The sequence below is a fragment of the Amblyomma mixtum genome, chromosome 3 (assembly GCF_055824585.1).
Source record: "Amblyomma mixtum isolate Tamu chromosome 3, ASM5582458v1, whole genome shotgun sequence".
Taxonomy (NCBI): Eukaryota; Metazoa; Arthropoda; class Arachnida; order Ixodida; family Ixodidae; genus Amblyomma; species Amblyomma mixtum.
Window position 1 is genome coordinate 404,032,996 of NC_143014.1, and position 24,074 is coordinate 404,057,069.

At 46.9% G+C, this 24,074-nt stretch overlaps 1 protein-coding gene and 2 pseudogenes across 17 annotated transcripts in view; 1 reads left to right on the forward strand and 2 right to left on the reverse strand.

The window, feature by feature from the left end:
* LOC149357441 (uncharacterized) overlaps positions 1–12,978 on the forward strand; it is a 43,988-nt pseudogene extending 31,010 nt beyond the window's left edge.
* Positions 1–24,074, reverse strand: part of LOC149357439 (uncharacterized) — a 478,435-nt gene that overhangs the window by 200,133 nt on the left and 254,228 nt on the right. The gene's annotated exons all lie outside the window — the stretch shown is intronic.
* On the reverse strand, positions 15,529–17,649 carry LOC149357442 (uncharacterized; annotated as a pseudogene).

Here is a 24,074-nt window from a genome sequence, read left to right on the forward strand (position 1 = left end):
CAGCGCTCGGCGGACCGCGGGGGGCGGAGCTACAGCGTAATTTTAAAGGCGATTACGTCGCTCCTAAGTTATGAATCTGTAAAAAAATTTCACCCCTATGATTTATAGAGTTCCCACATCCACACGTGAGCATTTTAATGAATTCGAAAAACTCTTCAGCATCCCTTTAAGTTCTTTTGCGGGCGCAAGTCAGCTCAAATAAAGAGCTTCGTTTGCAAGTTTTGTTGCTGTCTTCCTGAGCGCTGGACTGCCGTCACTACAACGTCACAAAAGCATCCGGCGATGCCTTTATATAATGCCGGGAAATCAGTCAAAAAGTCTGTTTCGACAATTCCTGTTCGCAGAGGAGGTGAAATAAAGAAAAACAAAATTACTTGATCAAAAAACAAAGCTCATATCTTGCTCGCTATGAGGGGCACCTACTTTCCAATATCGCCAATATCGCATAAAAAAGCGGGCACATTTCCGTCTTAGAAGTAAGGTGCGATGCGTCCTATATTCCGTATCCATGCGTGAACCACCGTTTCAAAGCAATTTTGCGTCTTTTCCGAGCAAGCGTACTTAGTTGCGCCAGCCAGTTTTTCTCTGTTTTCAGCTTTTCACATTGACCCTAAATGGGAAGGCGCACCAGTAACTATTGCACCAACGCTGATGTGGTAAAACGGGTTCTCGCACCTCCTCTGTCCGAGACGCAGGCGAACACCAGCCAGCCGATGCACAGCGCCCAGACGAGGTGGTGGTAGGAGGCGTACAGTGCCGCAACCCATGGCGCCGGCAGCGCGTCTCCGTCGCCCCAATCCTTGGTGCAGAAAAGAACGGTGGCTCCACCCAAGAACACCGAGCTCCACGAGGCCTCCTGGCACACCTGCGCACGGCGGTCAAGGTGAGCGGTGCGGTTTGCACGGAAATGCAGATGGTGCGCGCCTCCAGCAGCAGAGTTATAGGCTTACAGCAGAGCATGTAGCAAAGCGTGCAGCGCCATCCGCTACCGTGAGTGATCCGCTTCCGTGGGGCACCGTAGGTATACGCGCTGATCGGTCCCGAGTCCCGACGCGGCAGGCGCGCACGCAGCTGACGGGGACGTGGCGCCATCTGGCGCCCCCGTGGCGTTTTGCGCACGCGCGGTGGCACCTCGCGGAGGCGGATCACGGAAGCGGATCGCAGGTTGCGCTATGCTACAATTGTCTAATGAGAAAGATCAGCGGCTTCTGCCGAGGCCAGAACAGAACTAAACGAGCGATGTGTATTATCTAACACATGAAAGAGTGCGCCTGGTAGCTAGTTACGCTGCAGATGTGGTTATATGCGATGAATTCCCGTCCATTTTGATACCTTTTCGTGAGGTGACTAATGCCTTATAGAAAAGAACCGATGTGAGAGTTCGAACTTAGTGTATGAAAGGGTGTTTTAAATGAACCCAGTTATCATGGTGAAAATTAACGCCGCTACAAAAAGTATTCGTAGGTGTTCATAATGCTTGTCGTGGAGCAACCTTGCGAATTGTCAGCCCTGTGCTATTATTCAAAAAGTTTATTTGCGTGTGTGATCGTAATAGAATAGGCTATGAGAGCTAGCGCGTTCAAATTTGGATATTCCTGTTACTTTGGAAGAGCGCAGCTTCAGTCACACGGCGGGCATCAAAAAATATTCTCGGGTGCCAGTGTTTGAGTCTTTAATGCGAAAGAATTTCTAGGCTATGTCGGCGGTGTCGTGTCACCAAAACGTGTCCGCTAAACGTGTCCGCAGAAGTTGTCACGTTCTCAGAACGGACAGCATCAAACGACTGCGTGGTTCTCATCGATAGAGGACGGTGTCAGCATGCTGCGCAAAAAATTATGTGGATAGGATGATTAGTTAATTAATTATAGCTAATAATGTCGAAATCACGTCGAAATAGCGCGGACGACGATAAAGCGTATGGACGGCAAAACAGCGGTAGAAGGCAAAATATTGGGAAAATCGGAAAAAGGTGAAAATAAAGTTTGAATTTAAATGCATTTTATGAGCGATAATTATTCTAACAAAAAGTATTATTTACATAGAAGAAATAGTTAATTATTGGCAGCAAAAATAATTGGACGGTTCAATAGGGTTCCTAGGGGCTGGACGGAGATACGCCAAATTTGAAAAACAAAAATGCTCAAGATAAAAGAAGGTATAATAAGGGTAAATAAATCGGTTTTCAACTGAAGCATCAGAATATTACCCTGATTCAGCAGTTAAATTAATTAACAAGCAAAAAGAAAATGACAAAGAGCGGCAACGAGTGCCGAGGAGGCGCCAATGCTTTCGCATTCTCTCAGTGCGGGTCGCCGCAGTGATCTCTAAATGCTGGTGTAAGAAGATCTGATAGAGCTTCACTCTGAGACATTCGAACCTGTTCAGCTTAGCACATGTCGTCGGTCATAATAGAGAATTATGAGTCTAGAAGCAGGCGGCGTCTGGGTAGGAAGATCAACTGTAGCGCCCGTCTGTGATGCTTTCAAATCAGTGATTCGTAGCGTTGGCGGAATATGGTCACTGGCGCTAGGACTTGGGGTTCTAACCTGTGTTCAGAAATTTTTTTTCGTCACAAGATATTAATAAAAAGTGCCCGTTTCAAGACCTAGAAAATATATCAGTATCAATGAAAGAACCGTTTATTTTCTCAATCGATTTCAATAAATGCTCATTTCAAGACCTAGAAATTATATTAGTATCACGGAACAATTTCATGCATTGTAACTACAAGTACTTTTATTACAACAGCTATAGGGGACTTCTTTTCGGTGTTCTCTCATTCAGACTTCTGTAATCTGCATACATGATATATGACCGGAACCCTATCTGTGGGATATGACTGCAGAAATTAGGAGCGAATTTGAGGTAACAAACTTCTGTTTCAAAGACACCTCAAGATACCTCGAACTTCGTTTCCTTTCTGGGTGGAAAGTGGTGAATTTAATTTTGTCCCCTTCTGTCATACGTCGTAAAAAGCGCTTTTGTATGGGCCTCGACAAGAAAGCAGTTTATAATGGTAATTTTAAATGGTAAGTATAGCAGCTGTAGCAATTTGCTACGCTGCCAGTCGGGAGACTGCGTACAGTACGATACAGCTCAAGAATTCAGCAGCCAATGCCCGACAAAGCAGACCCTCCAGCGGATGGCGGCGGCCGATTGTCATGGCGTCGCGGTTATGCCCCCGCACCTCCAGCAGTGACATTGCAGGAGGCTTTCAGGTGCAAGAGGTTTAACCGCAGATTAACAGCATTAGCCGCGAAGTATGTCAATTGGCTGACGCCCTTGGCTTGAGGGCCTGCTTTGAGGAGCGTTGGCACCTGTACTCTTAAAGCTGTGCTGTAATCATTTAAAAAAAATAAATTAATATATATTACCAGTATAGGAGATAAGTTGCGTTAGCGCACATAGCTCTTTTACAATTCATTTTCCTGCTCAAAATGGAATGAAAATAATGAATATTTATTGTGGAAAGCCAGGCAAAACGATGTTTGGTTCCTAGGGGTTTAACGTCCCAAAGTAACTTAGGCCATGAGGGACGCCGTAGTGAAGAGCTCTGGAATTTTGACCATCTGGAGTTCTTTAACGTGCACTGACATCGCACAGTACACGGGCCTCTAGACTTTCACCTCGATCGAAATTCGACTGCCATAGCCGGGATCGAACCCGCGTCTTTCGGTTCAGCAGCCAAGTGCCATAACTTCTCAGCCACCGCGGCAGATCAGAGGATGACAAAGAACATATAGCTAAGGAACAACTAAAGTGTCCTGCCACGCTAATACATACTAAGTTGAGACTGTTAAAAGAATGACAACCCGCGGTACTTATGTGGAGCGGGGAGTTCTCTCTAAAGGACTCATCTACTATCTGTTAAAAGAATGAAAATTAGAAGTGCTCCCACTAATATATTTGTTAGAATGGGCAATAAAAAAAGAGATATTTTCTGGTCTCAACAGCGTGACGTCAAAGGGGCAAGGCCCAATGGGAAAAATCACCCACTTTTTCTTCTAAACTGGTTTTGCATGTGTCGATCATTTTCCCATCACCTTTCTTCTCCCGTTTACAGACCACTTGGTATGAGCAGGGTATGGGCAGCACCTGCTGCCCCTCCCGGTCAGAAGGCACATGATTTGCCCGCCAAACCAGAGGCACCTTCCGCCGGTTACAAATCCCGGGAGATATATTGAAAGTTGACGTTTGCTTCTTCAGTTCCTACCTCAGCAATTATGGTAAGGCGCAGCACACAGAGGCGGCTATGGAGCGCTTCACCACGCTACTGCCGCAAGCGACTCTGCAATCTCGCGCGGGCGGCTAGACTCGACGAAAGGACTCGAGCCCAGCGTAATCGCAGTTCAGTAGTCGGGAAAAATATGTCAGCGTGAAATGGCCGCTGCGCGGGCGACTACACGCAATTTTTTAACCTTGCTTCATAATGTGCGTTCGATGAAGTGTAGCTGTATCCTATAACAACTAGGTCGCTTCGCGACGCGGTGAATCCTATATAAGTGTAATCAGAGGAAGAATTTCCGTTCAGATTCCGCACCCTATGGCGCAACTGTTCCGTGATGCGGGGCCACTGGTTGCGAAAGGGAAGGAAGAGGCCCTTGATGAAGCGTGGCGAGGCCTTTTGTTGCGTGAGTCACACCATGCACTCACTTGTTCTCTATCTTTTCGAATCTGCGAGTCGCTCAGCGGAGTATGAAGCATGTTTGATAATTGTGTTTCTCGGAATTTCGCCCAGTGTTTGTGTGTTCTTAAAGCAAAGAATTGGAACTTGGACTGAAAGTTTTGTCACGTTACAGTGTTTTCTCCGCGCGTCTTTGCAGGTGCGCACTGCAGTGCACAAGGCATGGAGTTTGGCTCTTAACGTTTGAGTATAATATTATGTGTGTACCACGACTCAATTAGGAGTCGCTTTTGAGGGTTGGTTTCATGTTGCCGGGCAGCAGTGCTGTCGAAGCAAATTTTGTAATTTCGTGGTGGGTGCAATCTGGTTGACCGTTTGCCTCGCTGCGCTCACTCGAGATGTTCCGAACGTAGTTCTTGCACTGATTCTGTTTTTCAGCTCTTCGTTTCACCAGTGCGCGTCGCTGGCCGCTTCCCACAAGGGATTTCGTTCATTAGGCCCTCATCTCTTCCTCTTGGAGGGCGAACTTTGGGCGGAACGAGGAATATTTACCTGATGAAAAAAAGGCACACACATAAAGTTACTACAATGCATAGCCAAGTGTGCCGTTGGAGAAGCATTTAATTGATGACAATACTCGCGCCTTGAAGAGCAAACCGTGTGCCCATACACTCTTCTCTGCAAATGAAGGATATAACAACAAAAACACGAAATAAACACACACAAAAAATTATGGGGGCATCTAAGCAATTCTTATGATGTGTAACTGCGAGAGCACTGCTTGTCGCTGAGTTCTTGACGGGGACTTGGGGGGGGGGGGGGGGGGTGAACGTTATTTCACTCCAGCAGCCTGCTGCTGGAGTGCTGCGTCGCGATGGTCGCGTACTTCATCGGCAGTGAACTGCCGACTCCGCCGCCACGCTTTGCTGTCTCGCATGTTGATGTAGGCGCGAGCGATTCAACTTGACGATGAAGGCTCCATAACGCCGCAACCTCACTCACCGAAAGCTGAAGGCGAATTAACGGCGACAGTGGGGTCTTTCTCTTTGGTGTAATCTCTAGCCGCGTTTACATGACTACGACAGAGCCGCATCGGATTTCCTATCCTATCTCGCGGAGGCGACACGCCAATGTTTGCATCCACCACATCAAGTCAGGCTGGACAGTCGCATCTCGGCCAGTGTCGGCGGCGGAGTGGGCTAGCCGCTGCCGTCTCGATTCTGGTCTGCTTTGTTATAAGAGTGAGGGGTATTGTACAGCGACCTGAGGAATATGGACGGGCGCCCCCCAAAGCTGCTTCCATTCCATTCCATTCTCGGAAGGACAGCCGTATTGATGGTGATGACGTCACTCATGTGCGGCGTGTCTGTTATGCGTGCCTGAGGCCTGAGTGCTCCTCCCGTGACGTCACGAAAAGAGGCCCAGAAGCCCAGAGTCGCCGCCACTTTTGGCGGAGCTTAAGGAATCGCGACTGGAATCAACTAGCAGCAATAAGCTTCCATTTATCACTCCACATTTTTTCTTTTGTTAAAATACTGGAATGAATAGCAGACACTCTACGCGGAATTTATTTTGAGGCACTAGCCGCAAACCATCCGAGCAAAGGTTGTTTATGCACTGATATCAGCACCTCTATCGCATTGCGCTTTCTCAGTAGATGTTTTGCTTTATGCATTACTTGAAATGAATTTGCCATTGTTTTAAAACTTTACCTTTTTTTCACCTAGTTTTATGAACCAGAGTGATAATGAAGAATTAAACACTCTCGATTAGCTTCACAACTGCGTATGTGTATTTTTATTGGAGATACATGCATTTGTTCTAAGATCATATTTTAAATGAATACGATCCCTTGAGGTGCTTGGCTTAGAAGTATAAGACGGGCATCCCGGAAACTTTGATGGGATTGCGCCTGGGCGAAGGCGCAGATGCGAAAGTGGTGCAGTGGTGGTGCGCCCTGTAACCTCGTCGATGTCGGAGGCCTCTCGCACGGTGTCAGCCTCAATGAAGTGAAGCTCGCAAACCTAGAAGGACGTGTAATTTTAGTTTAGCAGCTGTAACTTGGAAAGAGAGTTTTCTTGAAAGGCTGCATTCGCTACCTGCAATGCTAACCAGCTGCTTAGTTTAAATACACTATTTTTTACAGTACATGCGCTTAAGCTTATCGTATTTTGCAAAAGCAACTATTCTTTGAACAAGCTTCGAACATCTAAGCCCCGTTTCACATGATGCGACTAGAACGAAAATAGTCGTCCTAGTCGGTGACGCCGCAGTGCGATTTTCGGTCAGTGCCTTCACATGCAACGCTGTACTCAACGAATTCGGTCGGCGTGACAAGCAGGGTTGCTAGATGTCTGCTTATGCAACCCGTGAATAAACACGACTGTAATGCAACATGGAATGTGTTTATATTATATTATTCATGCGTACTTTTAGATACCAGGTAACATTTCATATGTTTTTAGTAAAGTAAACAGTTTTGAATTATTCAAAAAGTACGGTGGTGCGCTGAATGAAACCCTTGAGACGTGAAAATAGCGCGGGCCACCAAGGCGTCGATATAACGCTTGGGCTCGCGCTGCTCGGGCTCTCTCCGCAATTTGGCAATGGCGACAGTCGGAATGTACGATCCCGAAGGCGTGCGCCTTTTGATACTCGAGGAGTACTACCTCCTCGAGAAAAAAAAGTTGCTGATTGCCATGGACCCAGACAGCGTCTGTGAAGCGGAAGACGTCGACACGCCGGCGCTTTCCGCTTCCTTCGATGCCGAAAATCGCCGGCTCCTGTTGCTCGCGGAGTACTGCCTCCTCGAGAAGAAGTTGGGCAATTTCCTCGCTGGCGTCCCAGAACCCTCCTCACAGCGCCGCCCCTCCCCCTCCGCTCCTTCTTTTCTCCCTTCTCTTTCACGGCTGTTGCGGTCTTCGGTCTATTCCTCCGGCGAGTCTGCCTCCGCGCACCGCCGCCGCGAATCTGCGCGTCTTTGGACCACGTGGTCTGTGTTCTTTAACATTTTTCATGTTTTATAGTTTAATTTCTTTATTATTTTGTTTCTTTTCATATTTGCATTTTTTTATTCAGCTCACGAAACCCGTGCGTTCACTAGATGTGCCTTTTCTCTAATATTTTTCCTGTTTTATGATCTAACTTCTTATATTTTTGTTTCTTTTCATACTCGCAATTTTTTCATTTGTTTTATTTCACTCACGAAACCCGCGCGTTCACTAGATCTGCCTTTATTCTTGCTCAAACCGTGTTCGTGGCGGAATGGCAGCGACTTGAAGTGCCAAACGCCCTGGTTCTATTCCCAGTCTCAATAAAGTTTTTTTTTTCTTCGCCGGAACTCGAACACACTTGCTAGCATTCCCTGCTCACGGCAGTATGAGGCACTAAAGGCTTTCGCCTTAATAAAGCGATTCTGCTCGTATTTTCTTTCACAGCTGTTCTGCTCCTGGCGAGCTTCTAGGGCGGCCGGCTCGCGATTCTCGCGTTGCCCTTCGAGCCATTTGTGTGGCCGGCACGTTCCTCGCTCAAAGAAGGCGACTGCGCACGTACTTAAAATGGCGTTAAAGGGCGATTCACACGACGGTCCGTTCGCCCGCGGCCCGCGCACTACCTGGTCTCCTTCCGTGATATTCTCTCGTATTACCGAGACAAAAGAAGGGAATACGCACCCCCCGCTCCGTCCCTCACAATAGCGCAGGCTGCACATTGGCGACAACTACAAACCCGGACTGCTCAATACACAATACTGCTGCATGCCCGATACCAAGACCAATTCTCGTCATCATGCAAACTTTTGCGGCAAACCAGGCGCCCCTACGATTTACATCATTGGCAATGAACGTTTCCACCACCACCTACGTGTTCATGCGTCAGCACATTGAGAGGCGCGCTGACCAGGCCGCGGTCCAGAAGACGCGCAGATTCGCGGCGGCGGTGCGCGGAGGCAGACTCGCCGGAGGAACAGACCGAAGAGCGCAACAGCCGTGAAAGAAAAAAGAGGAGGAGGACGGGCGGCGCTGCGAGGAGGGTTCTGGGACGCCAGTGAGGAAATTGCCAGAAGTTGTTGGAGGGCCTGCCGACGCCGAGGCGTTGGTGGGTGCGGCCAGTCTGGGAGAACAGGAAGGCGGAGTCTGAATTTTACACAGCCGTGAGTTGAGAACTTTTAATGTCGCCTTGTGTGTTTTTTCGCATATTTGCTGCTTGCTGAGTCTAGCCATAATCGTGGTGTGCAGATGCCACTCCTGATCTCGGGAGACCGAGATTACTTTCGGAAGTTCTACCGGATGGCGCCGGAGCGTTTCGAGGAACTCTATGCGCTGTTGGAGGATGCACTCACAAAAGATTACGTGACACGTGATCCACTTCCTTCACGAATGAGGCTCGCGATCACCCTCAGGTTAGTGGCTTTACTGCGTACAAGTTCGTGGGGTGTCTATACGTCTGCGGCCGATTTATGATGTCAAATTCTTGTTCGCATCCCAATAACTCTGTCATTCCTGCAATCAGTAGTTGTGGACTTAGACGTCTGAAAAGTCACCGCACATACCAGAACGGGGCAAGCGGTCATGTCTCTTACCTTGTTGCCACATGGCATTCGTAAAACTGAGCTGCAATATCGGGGCAAAAACTGTGTTTTTGACAATTGCTTCGGTAGGCTAACTATTTCATTGGAGCGACACAGTTTTGAGAAAAAGAATGTGGAAAGTTTTTCTAAATTTGGAGGGACTGCTCAGTGCCATAAATCTTGCATTAACTTTCTTCACCTTCTCTTCCACTTTTGTCTTTTAGGTACTTGGCATCGGGGATGCATATGCAGGAGGTGGCCTTGTCCTTCAGGGTAGGCATCTCCACAGTAGCCGGGATCATTCACTTCACATGTCGGCTTCTGTGGAAAGTGTCGCAACCTCTCTGCTTAAAGGTATGCTTTATGGCATGTATACCTGAAGACTGTACAGAGGGCAAAACGCATGTCTAGAACAAGCGAACTGTGCGTTCCGCACCTCCCAAAGCCGCTGCGACCAGGAAGTCAAGAAATGAAAACGAAATTCTATGAGTTTAACTGCGCATGCTTACATTCAGACCATTTTTATTCAAATGTTTTCTATAGGTATCGCGTGTTCAGCCCGAACCACGCCAAGAACGTGTTCTAGACATGCGTTTTGCCCTCTGTACATGCTTTCGTTATCATGCATGCATATTTTGGGGGATGATGGCCACATGACCCATGCTTTCTTCCTTCATTTCGTGAGGAAATTGGCAAGTAATGACTGCAGACATAATTCAGTGGTTCCAGTTGTACAAAAGCTCCCAGGAATGTGTGATGAGGGGTCAGTGGGCATGGTGTGAATAAAAACAAACTAAAGAGTGCCAGATGAGCGCAGGCTTTTAACTGAGAAACCGGAATGCAACGCTCGTCCTGTCTACTCTGCTTTTGTTTAGCCTCGTACAGCAGTTTTGTTTTGAGTTCTACGGTACTGCTATGGGAAGTGCCAGAAGCCTATGCAGCTATGAGTGTTTACGCATTGCATGTCTATTCACTTTTTTAAAAAATACAGATATTAAAGGGTCAGTCTACTGAATTTTATCGACCATATTTTCTTTGCGGCAACCGATAGCTCTTTACTCAAATTACCGTTTAGCCAGCTGTGGTTCTAAGGAGTGCGGTAGAACATTTTAAAATAGAATTTATTAATGTGGGAACACATCTGTATGAGATGGTAGTCTCATCTGGCAACCATCTGGATTTCCGCCGCGCGGCGACAAAATGGCGGCGCCCGTCGAAGTCGGACCTCTCGCTTCGGACTGAAGTCTCGTTGTTGCTCCCTTTTTTAGTGCGTTCACTGGCCATAAATGGGGCGCCTGTCTTTCGCTTCGTCTCATCTCGCCTATAAGAAAACATATAAGAGATAAATTTGCTCTATTTTAATAATTAGAGTGACGATTCCGCCGCTCCTAGGCTTAAGTGGAGAGTCGGTTTGTTTACAGCAATGGTTCCCGTCCTGACGACCAGATGGCGCCACTATAGGCTGAGTTTATTTTTGCGTCTCTTCTAGCATACGCTGAACTAAAAGTGGGAATGTGCCTGCGTTTTGCGTACGTGTAACTATAAATATTCATGTGATTGACAGAAAAAGTGAGCGGTACGCCTTCTACAGTTTACTAGAACAAAACGTGCATTTCTCTGACATTGGGGCATACAAATCGTACGTAGTATATTCACTTATGCTTCAACAAAAAAAAAGACTACCACTTTCTTGAACAAAATGAACGTTTGGGGTCGCCACCATGCATTTTTACGCGACTTTTAACGCCGAAATAAAATATAAATTTCCGCCTAAACCGGGCGCAGATCCCTCGTTATTGATGTTATAGGGTGCCAACTACCAGAATATGCCATTATTTATATACTCATCTCGGTGAGTAGACTGACCCTGTAAGATACACTGAAAGTATTAAATAAAACAGCATTAATGAACTTGTGTAATGCAGATGAACAGTGTCGTTATAATGCTGGTGCAAGAAAGATGTTTAGTCTTGTTGTGTTAACTTGAGATCTGTGTTCAATATACCCTTGAAATCTCCATTAGCGCTTGAATTTATAAATATACCATCACTGCCTACATGTAACAATCTGATCTCTTACACCACCCCCGCTCATAAATGTGCATCTGATGGCAGGGCAAATTTTTATTTCAGATGCCAACAACTGAAAAGTGGTGCGAAATTGCGAATGGTTTCCACCAAAAGTGGAATTTTCCCCACTGCGTGGGCGCAGTGGATGGAAAGCATGTACAAATACAGGCGCCACCCAATTCTGGAAGCCTGTACTACAACTACAAGGTACTACCAGTGCTTTGTTAGGTTTCAGCAATAATGCTTATTGTTTTGGTTCCTTGCAGGGCACATACTCCATTGTGCTGATGGCGGTTGCCGACAGTAACCTTAAATTTATTATGGTTGACGTCGGTGGCTACGGTCGGCAGAGTGACGGCGGCACACTAAGTGCATGCAGGTTCGGAAATTGCCTGGAGCGAGGTGTTCTTGGCTTGCCAGCCCCCAAGCAACTTCCCGGCTCTGCAGTTGTCGCACCCCACGTATTTATTGGGGACGAAGCCTTTCAGCTTCGACCTGATTTCCTCAGGCCCTACTCTGGCAGGTGCCAGGAAGAAGAAAAAAGGGTCTTCAATTATCGCCTGAGCCGGGCGAGGTAAATTATGGTCTGAAATGCTGTTCTCAGAACATCTATCAATATATGCTATTTATTTCCAGGAGGTGCGTCGAAAGTGCATTTGGTGTGATGGCTTCGCGTTTCCGCATTTTTCGGCGTCTCATCAACCTTAAGGCCCGTTCACACTTGCCCAAAAATCCGGCGAGCGAAGCGGATTCGGCCGCTTTTGACGCCGGGCGACGCGGAAAGCGGCGCGGCGAGGGCGATCGGGCTGGGCCCATTTCCGCCGCGCGGCGACAAACATGGCGGCGCCTTTCGAAGCCGGACCCCCCGCTTCGGATTGAATTCTCCTTGTTGCTGCCTTTTTCAGTGCGTTCACTGGCCAGAAATGCGGCACAGGTCTTTCGCTTCCTCTCACCTCGCCTCCAAGAAAACGTATAAGTGATAAATTTGCTTTCTTTTTTTTATTCAGAGTGACGAATCAGCCGCTTATAGGCTTAAGAGCAGAGTCGGCTTGTTGACAGTAATGGTTCCCGCCCTGACAGCCAGATGGCGCCATTACAGTTGAGTTTACTTTTGCATTTGTGCTAGCATACGCTGAACTAAAAGTGAGAATGTGCCTGCGTTTAACGTACGTAAGCATGCATACGCTTATGGTACGTAGACAGAGTAAATTTATGCTCTTTTCTCACTATATCTGTGAATGCCGCTAGCAGCGACGCGGTTTGGAAAAGCGAGAAACAGCAGTGGCGCGTGGGATCCGCCTCGCCCGCGCGTGAACAAGTGAGAACAGGTCCCTGTTTTTGCGACGAGCGAATCCGCTTCGCTCGCCGAATTTTTGGGCAAGTGTGAACGGGCCTTTAAGCCGGAAAATGCGGATTTTGTGGTGTTGGCAACATGTGCATTGCACAACTTCCTCACCGAGGACGCCTACTACATCGATAGGCAGTACGTGGACCACGAGGACCACTTCGGTAACGTAACCGAAGGACAATGGCGCTCTGCGCTGGCAGCTGATGGAGGCTCAGCGATGCTGGGCCTGCAGCCTCCTGCTGGCCATAATTTCTCTAGGGCAGCAGCTGAAGCGCGAGACATTTTTTGCTCTTATTTTTCTAGTGCTGCCGGTTCTGTACCATGGCAGCGTGCATCTGCCGGGTTGCGGCCACAAATAAGATCTTGTTAACAATAAAATTTCGATGGAGGCGAAATTCTAGAGGCCCATCTACTGTGCAATGTCATTGCATGTTAAGAGAACCCCAGGTGGTTTAAATTTCCAGAGCCCTTTCACTATGGTGTCCCTCATAGCCCGAGTTGCTTTGGGACGTTAAACCCCCATAAACCTTTTTAATGAGGATCTCTCTCTCGGGTTTTATACTTTCGAGTGATGTACTGGTGGATGGCCGGCATCGTACCAGTAAAAGGGGGACAACCTAACTCTTTAACTATCGACCAATTTCTATCTCCTCTTCCTGTTACAAGTTACTTGAACACATAGTTTCTATCTTGCTGGAAATAATATTTTGTCACCTGTGCAGCAAGGTTTTCGAAAAGCTTTATTGGGGGTTTAACGTCCCAAAGCAACTCAGGTGATCAAGGGACGCCTTATTGAAGGGCTCAGTAAATTTCGGCCTCCTGGGGTTCTCTAATGTGCACTGACATCGCACACTACATGGGCCTCTAGAATTTTGCCCCCATCGAAATTCGACCGCCACGACTGAGATCGAACCTGCACCTTTTGGGTCAGCAGCCGAGCACCATAACCACTGAGCCACCGTGACAGTCTGTGTTGTAAAGTGTAGAGTTCATCACAGCAATCTCGTGTCTGTACAAGGGCAATAAGGAGCACTGGTGTGCACACTTTCTCAATATGATCCTTTTATCAGGAGTAATGCCATGGTGCTTTCTTGAACTTTCATTTTTTAAGCTATGGCTATGATCAATGCCAATAACATCGCTACATTTTTGTCTGAGCCCTGCGTTCAAATGTGGGACCTGTTTTGGTTGCTTTGTAGACGTCTGCTTGCTCAGTACTCATTCATTGTGACTGCTGTATAACACAATGGTAGATGTGCTTGCGTATATAGTGTATATAATGTGTACTTATGCATGTTCGCATTATTTGTCTGACATGTGTGAAGGGAGCGACGATTTGTTTGTTTTGTGAATATTTGTATGCATATATAGATTATACTTGTGGAGTTTTATCTATGCTCTATCCAGTGTTTGCCTATTCCTTGTATTCCCGTACCACTTGTGTTGAGTCTGTCATTGCCTCTGTCTATAAGGAGATGCGAGCTTGTCAAGCCGCCCATGAGGTATATGTGTTAACAAAACCCGCATGTCGACCACCAAAAACCAAACTCTTGGGCAGCAGACCATAAAGGGGCTCTTTATGAGCTCTGCCTAGCCAACAATGATGTCCTGAATGCTTGCGGTGCAGGCAGATCATCTTATCCTTTGTTGCTGTGGGAGCAAAGCAACGAAAGGAATTTTACAGCATTTCATTAATAATGTGCACTTTCATCAAGGGCTCCAATGCAAAGAGCCATGGGCAGCTTACATCTGATGACAGTGAAGTTGCACTGTATAATTAGACCGAAAATAGTGTTTGTTTTTTTGTCAGAAAGAAATAAATGCCTCGAAATATCCCCCACTATTCCTCGGAAATAAACGAACACTGCAAAAAGCACAGCATAGTTAAATGTGAGCAACACCTCATTGTGCTCCTCAATAGCATAATCAGAAACCATGGCTATGCTACGTAAATGCAGTGGGCAGTCTCTTCTCTTTTTAAGCAATTGAAACAAGATATTTGTGACTGTAATGTCCTGGTAGCGCAGTTTTCCTTGTCTTTGTCATCAGTGTGCCACGTGTGGTCAACAGGTCTCATTCATGCGTCTTTTGTACCAAAAAGAGCAAGTGCTACTGTGTTTTTCTCTCTTTTCCAGTGCAGATAATATTGTCTTGAAATAGGTTGCAACACAGGCATAATATGCGAAAAAAACAAAGCCTGTTTCAGCTGTTCCCCCTGAACACACGGCATTGAGTAAAGCACATTCATACTATTGTTCTGTGAGCCCTACAAGGTAATAAATTGCCATGGCTTCTTTGCTCCATCTTTTCTTTTCAGAACTGCAGCACAGTGAAATAAATGTGGTGCCATACATACCGCATCTCTTCACACTTATTTATTCTGATGTACCAAATGTTTAGGGGAATTCCCCAAGGTGGAGTAAATTTGTAATAAGGGAGTAATTACTCATTGGCATCCACCTGAGCGCAGCCATACGGCTACAAAGGAAAGCTATACAGCTTTCCTTTGTAGCCGTATGGCTGCGCATGGGTGGATGTCAGTGAGTAATTACACCCTTAATACTTATTTATTCTGTCGTTATCATCAAGTAGTAAAATAAGTAATAAATAATCAGTAATAAGGGTAATAAATAAATAAATAAATGACGCAATAAATAAGTAATAAGGGTGTAATTACTCACTGACATCCACCCAAGCGCAGCCATACGGCTACAAAGGAAAGCTGCAAAGCTTTCCTTTGTAGCCGTATGGCTGTGCTTGGGTGGATCTCAATGAGTAATTACACCCTTATTACTTATTTATTCTGGATTTATCATCAGGTGAGTGGGATATACTCCCTGACTGTACTGCCCTACAATGTTCAGAAGTTCCATTTGCATATGGTGTCTCATATTGCTTGGCACAGTTGCCACATATGGCTTTAACGACAGCAAGAAGTGTTCATCGGCATCTGCTGGCCTGTGCGCCAGTAATGCACTGCGAACAGTCGCAAGCTGTGCATTCACGACATCGAGCTCTTCCCGTGCTTTCCTCCGCTTTTTGGGCTGCGGCGGGCCATTCCCTGCAGACTGGCTCGTCGTGCCTTCATCTTCATCCACAGCCACAGACTGAGAGGTGCTGGGCTGCGGCACTTCAGGGCACAAAAAAATGTCCTGGAAAGAGGCTGCTGGTGCTGAATCTGCAGCTGGAGACCCTAGTCGTGGGTGGTCTTCGAGCGCTTCTTGCACGGCCACCACCTCCATGCTGCTGTGTCCTCTGCAGGATGGTCACATTACGTAAACATTGATCACTAAGAGAATGTAGTGATAGATTTTCACAGCAGCACTGCGAATACACCTGTGACTCTACTGATCACTATGTCGCAAACCTAGCATTCACGAAATCGCAGCTGCAATGAAACTGCACAAACTAAATTGAGGCATCACACTGAACAGTTATTGTGGTGGATGAACTCACCCTGAGAACTCGTACTCACCCTGAGAAGCAGTACATGCAACATTCATTTTTTTCTGTGAAAATGATGCCTAAATGTTTCCGCTTGAAACTATCGCAAAGAAGTAAAATGAAATGTGGGTGGGAAAGTTGCACTGGAGTAATACTTACTGACGTACTTCCATCTGGTCTTTTAAAAATCGCATCCTTTCAAGGTGCACCCAGCACCTGCTCTTCGGCAACGCTCCAGCGCCACTCCTTGAATCACATTCGAGGTCTCTGAGCTTCCTCCTATATGTGTCTTTCAAATTTCTCCATCTCTGCTGGACACAATCAACTGTAACTGAAAAATGTATGAAAGTTAGCTACAAATGAAACTAATTATCTGATTTGAAGTATGAACGCTTTCCCACGTGCTCCAGAAATTGTCTAGTGCGTTCCCAAGTTGTTTGTGTAAAACAAAACTGACAGAACTACACTCTATTAAAAGCAGCAAAATGAGCCAAGTATGACTAAGAAACATTCCCATATCCGTTTCTTGGTTTCGTCGAGTGCTTGGTTCCTTCATATTTTGAATGAATATTCAGTGATATTCCCCTGAACGTGCCTTCACTTCAGCGAGTGAAAATGCATACCACAATAAATAGTGACAGCACAAGGCAAAACTTGGACGGGTTTGGTGCCGGGAAAAGGCTATTTCGACGTTTGAGCACACAAATGTTGGCAAAGCTGCCACAGTAACTTCAAAGGTCCAGAATGATTCCGGTCACTTGAGTGCCTTTACAGCGAACCGACAGTCTACAGCACGCGACTATTTTTCCATTTCGCCGCTACCGGAAGCCGTAACACAAACTCGGAGGCATTCGTCTCGCGCTGAGCGGCAAAATTTACGGTACTTAACCGGGCACAGGCGTGTAGTCCCAATTCGTGAACAAGACTGGGTGTCATTACGCTTAGTGTCAGTTTTCTTGTTTAAGGATTAGAAATTTTACTGAAATGAGAGCCCACTCTGTGCACGTGGTTGGCCTTCGCAGTGTGTAAACAATTATAAGGCCTGAAAAAATATGCGAGCAAAAGACGTTTTAGATATTATTTTTTTTTGAGCAGAGCACAGTATACTATGGTTCATTGGCGTTTTTATGTTCTCGTTCAACAAAGCAGTGCAGAGTACCACTGTTTAAAACGCCGAGAATCCGCACGTGCAGCTGCGTGCATTGAACATGTTGCCTGCGTCGACCTTCCGAGCCGGCTATCGTTTATTGTCAAACAAAGGGCGGTGCAATCACTCATGATCAGAACTTCGACATTACAATTAACAGCGCTAAGAAAAAACATACTAAAATAAAAATGGACCAAAAGAAGTGGTACTCACCGTTGGGGTCGATTGATCGCAAGGCGTCTCTAACCTCCTCCCACAGCCCAGTTTTGTTTGCATTCTTTCTGTACTCATTCGATTTCACGTTCCACAAAAGTGGCCGCCTCTCCACTTCATCGATGAGAAGTTCATTACAACACGCGCGCGTGCCTTCAACACCTCGAGGAGCAGAAATGTTCTTGTGCCCACGTGCGCGCGCAACAACCAAAACACACTTTGTGTTTGCCGCTGCATCCGTTCTGCTACACGTGACCGCACGTGACATGACGTCACGATGCTTCCCATTGGTCAGTCGCAGCGCGATCACATGACGCTGCGTAAGGATTCCAACCGGACGGAACCGCTGCACGGAATGTGTTGATGATGTTATGACCCGCGTGTTTTTAGATGGTACGTTCTGATTAGAATAAACAGTTTTGCTTACGCCGCGGGAACAGCTCCCACGTGACCGCACGCCGAGACGGCGCGTGACGTCACGTCACGTGCCGTCTTGGCGCTGCCCATTGGTCAGTCGCAGAGCGACGCTGCTATGGTGGCTAGCACCATAACGCTGCGACTGAATTCCAACCGGACGGAACTTGGTCGCAGGCCGTCTGCGGCTAGACCGACGGCCCTCTCCAGTCGCAGACCGACCGAATTCGCAGCGTCGCAGGCGAGAATCGCATGCATGTGAAACGGCCCTTACCCTGGAGTGCGGTGATACAACGAAGTTCTCTCGTAGTATTGCCCTAATCCAGGTGTTCTGTTCTTCTTCATCCCGGTGAAACTTGAAAACGTGGTTTTTGGGACACGATTTGTAGTTAATCCGGCAACTGGGCACGCAGCACCTGTTAGGCATATCACGGCAGAAGCGTAATCCATGTTCCACTCTAGCGATGGCATTAGAACACCGTCTCGGACACAACCGCACGCGCAGCAGGAGGTGTAGGCACAGTCAACGTCTAGAAAAAAATGTGCGTTCGGAAGCATGTCGCGACATGCCGTGACTTTCCCCGAGGCAATGAAAGGAGTGTCACGTGTTTCCAGAACCGATCGCATTGTCGTCTCCTTCGTCCCCCACTCTGACTTCTCGGTACAGGTGGGGTTAACCATTGTGTACCTTCCTGGCCTAATCTTCAACGCGAGTGCGCCGCTCGTAGCTTCGAGACGTGCTGCACAGAACTTCTATGTGGGCCTCTTTCGCGCGACGTAGCTCAGGGGGGGAACGAACAGCCAGCAGGCCTTAAGTTATGCCTGCCACGGCTTACTGGCTACGGCGGGTAAGCAAACAAGGGAAGGAGATGAGGGGCTCGTTATAAATATGACAGAAGCCAACAGCCACAGAAACCAAGGGGCACAGGGGATTTTTTTTAATTAATATATTTATTTTGTGGTGTTGATCAATTTAGAATATTACTGAATATGTTATCGCTTAAAGCTAATTGATAGAAAAGCAGAAGAAAAAACAACCACATGCCGCCGGTGGGATCCGAACGGGTTTTCCACAACGAGCCAAGTACCCTTATCACACGCATGTTTAGCGACGCTTTCTCGAAGTGCACTTTTCTTGAACGAATGACACTTTCGGTTCGCGCTGTCACACGATAAAGAAGTGTCATTTGGAAATGATGGCAGTGGCGAAGATGCTGTAGTACCTTTGAGAAATTAATTTGCGCGTAAATACCTAGAAAATACAATTTTTCGCAAATCTAATTACTCCAACTTAATTTTCAGACTTATTTCGACACCTGATTAAGTGTTAACTACAAAAAACGTCACGATCCGGGACAAGTAATGCCCCTGCCACACGGGCGTTTCGAATGCCTTCCAACCGAATGTCATTCGACTCGACTGCCGCCTTGTGGTGCTAGACGAATTTTTTAACAGCATTCGACTGAGATACATTCTAATTGGTGGCGCTACGCAAATACATTCGAATTCTTGTGGGTGCCTCCCAAACTCGAACACAGCCCGCACTATGCGCTCTGACACACAGCCGTCGCCATCGCTTCGCCCCCTCCAGAGAAACGGCGGACTGTTTTGGTTTTGAGAATGTTGATTTTAATAATAATATAATGCCTTCATTCGTGTCATACACAGTATATAACACTCAACGCCGGTTGTAGAAGCTGTCATAAATGTCAGCTTGAGAGAGCCGCAGGCCACCAAGCACTAGACAGCGCGGTACAGTGATACTGCTACTTCAAAAAAACACAATATGATGCAGTACACAATACACCCTGATCAACGAAATTCTTATCTTCTATAGTGGACTGTCATTCGGAAATGTAACATTTTCATGTGTATTGGTAACTTTTTGCTTCTTTTTTTAGGAAATATTTTTTGTACACCATAATTGAGTGCTTGAGGATCATAGTACACCACTGAACATTTACCGCGTAAGCGCAAAGCTTCCCCGCGAATGCACCGATGAGGACGAGTGCACTCCTTCAGAAAGTCACCTGCGGATATCCCACTCTCAGGCAAGGCACTCCATGGTATACTCTTGCTTGCATCGCTGTGTGCAAACTGCTAGTGGTCGTTTGCATGACATGAAACGCAAGCTGCACATTAGTTACCTTAAATAATCTCAATTTTGTACCGGTTGTACCCTTGCTTGTTTACACAGCGTGAACACTCTGCAGGAAGCGCCGATGCAACCGCGCGCCTTCGAAACCCTTGGTAGCTGGGTTGCGGACATCGCGTAGGACCGGCGCTTCTCGCTAATCGTCCCTCCTTTCTCCTGTGAGTTGAATACTTCATTTTGAATCAGTTTATCCAGAAGCATGTTCGGTGACCGTTCGCATTCATTGAAACAGCGTTATTTGTTATCCACAAGCGACGGCGACGACTGCTGCTGGCTGCTTTAAACACTGAGCGGCAGTCTGGGTCCTACCTGGCGCTTCCCGTTCAGCGCATGCGTGCACTCTAAAGTAAGCAACAGTCGATTTCAGGTCACTCTTTTACTTTAAATTATAATTGAACAAAGAAACGCAAACAATGGTATATGCACTTGTTTGATAACTACGTGAAAGAACCAAGAAACTATCCTAATTATCCACTGCACTACTTATTGGGAGAGCTGTGGTGGCGGTGTCTTAAGTACGGGTGGGATTATCCTTACTGTGGTCTGTCGGCAATTGCTCCACCTGGGCCCCTTAATTTAGACAATATATTTCTGCCACTGTCCCGTAAAGCCAGTGCTCTCGAAAAACATCAAGAGAGCTTTTATCACTGCTGGCCCCTCAGTTCATGAACGCTCAGGCAACACGATGCTAGAGACTGCGTCCAACAGAACCTTCAGCCTCCTCAGATTGCACAGGAGTGTCACTCCCGTCATAAAAAAAAAGCGCGGAGAGTGCCACTATTCGTGGTCGCGCCAGTTCATGTAAGATGCATTAAGTTCCGGATACGAAGTCCGTCATTTAGTTTATTTATTTATTTACACAATAATGCAGACCATTTCCTTGGGTCCGAACAGGAAGGGCACAAAGATATAAAATACAATGCAAGAGCAATCTGTGAGGAGTAAAAAAATGTGCACAACAAACAAAATTGGAGAATATGCCTATACAGTACTTAAAATACGTCATGAATTGCCTTCAGAAAGTCACCTGCGGATATCACACTCTCAGGCAAGGCATTCCTGTCGGTAACTGTCCTCGGAAAAAATAATGCTTTCACGGCGTATGACGCTCAGCTATGATCGCGGGGGTGAATTCGACGCGTTTGTAAAAACTGTACATAGCGTAGCGCCGATAAAAGAGCTAGTTCTGTTAGCGGGCGCCATTTTCATTGTTTTCTATTTGTTTCTGCGAGTACCGTCCGTCCCTTTCCTTTTTTTTTACGAGGGGCGGCAGCTGCGGCGGTGCGCGCTGTGCCCCGAAGCAGTAGACACTTTTAGTTGCTGCGTACGTAGCGACATAGCGTACGCAACGCTCACTACGTTCCGTACGCTGTAAAGGACACCCCCGTCACACTTATAGTTGGCCGTACCGCCGCAGAGCAGTCGCGTAGCGCGTTGTGTTGTGTCGCCATCTAGTGACAAACACTGAAAGCGCTGTAGCGCTCGGCTGAACATTTTTCAGTTTCTGACAATATGAATAGTATATTACTGTTTTTAATGAAAGAAAAAATGTATAATGTTTAATGAAGTGCAAAAGTAGGCACATGACTAAAAAAAATTATTCGACATGTGCGGTTGCTATTACGATAAACGTACAGTCATTGTCATTCCGGCGCTCTGGTGTTCCGTCACGTGTGCTAATCTTTTTTACCCGCGACTGTACACAACCTTAGTTAGGCTTAAAAGGTCAAAAATCGCCTCATTATCTGAAAAACAAGGGGCATTTGTACCTAATATTTTGGCGTGTGGGTGAGAATAGACAAAATAAAAGCTAACAGCACAGTTTATAGCGAGCCATCGCATTGAAGAAAGCAGCGGCGAAGTGAAATCGGTCCGAAGCGGGCGAGATGGTCGCCGCCATGTTCTCTACGCAGCACGTAGCGTCCCGCGTTGCGTACGCTACGTTATGCTTTACAGCGGGCGGGCGTACGCAACGCGCGGCTAGATACGTTGCGTTCTGCGCATGCGCATTCGTTACCCGCGGTGTCGTTGCGTACGCAAGCTCACTGCGTACGTCCAACTAAAAGTGTCTAGTGTTCCCGTTTCGGAGGGGCGGTCGAGGCTCGGACGCTGGACCGCTCCCACTCCCCGGCGTTTCTTGGAAGAGAGGCTCTCGCACGTGTTCGTCTTTTCTCTGTGTGTTTACGTGTTTTCTGAGCGTATTTGTGTGTTTGTAACTGTGAGAGTGTCAACTTTGATACAGAGCAGATGCCCTTTGTGGGGCCCAGAAAAAGAGCGGAAAACGAGCGAGACGGTTTTTTTTTTTCAGTGCGGTAGTGTGTGTCCGAGCGTGTGCGCATGCGGTTCGTTGAGCGGAACGTTGTTCTTAGTGTGTGTATAAGTAGGCTTTGTACATTGAGTATATATTAAACTTGCATATTCTTAAGTGTAATTTATATTCCGTCTTTCTATCTACATATATAAATATTCCTTCATTGTATATTAGTTAGCCGAATAAGCTAACATACTTCAGAAGCGGCATTCTTCAACCTGCGCGGCATTATCCACCTGCACGGCATTCTTCAACTTGCGCGGCATTATCCACCTGCACGACATTTTCAACCTTCACGGGATCTTCAACCTTCAAGCAAACCTATGCAAGTGTGAAGAACGACGAGATCGACTACCCCCAAACTCGACGAGCGACGATGCTCTACAGAACAGCGGGACGTGAGTGTGCGAACTAAGCGAATTAGCCCGAGCGGACTGATCACATTCGTCGCCGAAATTGAACAATTTTGGCTAGTGAACGAAATTTCTGTTTCAAGAATAACTGTGCAGACATTTCAATGTGTACCTAATTTTGTCGAACTACCCAGTGTTTATGGTAGAGAGAGGGTGTGGTTGATGGTCCTTTGCGATCACAAAAATGAACAAGGGAGGGGAAAACCTCAGTTTGCTTGAGCCAACGTTTCGACAAGGGGACTTGTCTTCGTCTGGGCAAAGCGTTCATCATTGGCAGGGATTAAAAAGGGCCTTCGCTCCGAGGAGGAAGGCCCCGGGGGTGGGGAAGGAAAGTGGTGTGAGAGGGGATGCGTGTCAGGAAGGGGAGGGAGGTGAACCTTGATTCGTTAAGCTGCAATAGTGGAAAAACTTATATCCGGGGGGGGGGGGGGGAATGAACAAAGGCTTTGAAGGGGCTGCGACGGGGGGAGGCGCTGTAGGACCTGAAAAACTCAGATAAGAGGATTAGTCAGCGTGGTACAGGGAAATGAGAAGAAGGCAAACAACATAGGCTGGCACTGGAAGGCGGGGCATTTCCAAGGAAGGACAAGGCAGGGGGGGGGGGGGGGGGGGGGGGGGGGGAATGGCTCGAGTTCAGAGAAAGCCAAAAAAAGGTGGGGCGGAGGGGGTAACAGGAATGTCATGGTTTCCGAGAACTGATAGTAGGGGATTAGGAGAAAGAAAAAAAAAGGAAAAAAAAGGGAAAAAAAGGGGGGGGGGGTGAGTCACAGGGAGACGGTGAGAAGGCCGGAAATGTGGTGGAAGATATGACGTGGGAAGGGTGCAAAGAGCGATAGTATACTCGGAAGTACTTGTATTTGGCCGCGTTGGTTTACGAGATACAATTGTGCGTAATCTTTCTTGTTACTTTGTGTTTCGCCTATGTTTGTTGTTGTTTTAAGTTTAATTCTACTCGAGCTAGTGCAAATCGCCTCATTTTGTTGTGTGCTTAAAGTGTGTTTTGAGAGTTTTCTGTTGTTTGAATCAGAGTGTGACGGATGTGAATTGCTGATTGTTGAACTGTAGTTAAAAGGAGAGGCATGGCTGAAGGAGAGAGTGCGCCTTCTATGGCAGATTTGTTAAAGATGGTGAATGAGAAGAATGACATTATCAATGAGCTTCTGCAGAAATTAAGCATACCACCTCAGCCAACCGTCTCGACATTCCAGATAATGCCCGACATGAGCAAATCAATCAAAGACTTCTCCGCAGACAGAGACTCAGAATCTGCCAGCGATTGGCTCGAAATTCTAAATGGGACGGCCACTCTACACAATTGGCCTCCAGAATTTAAGCTCGAAACAGCTAAATCACATCTGTTTGGACCGGC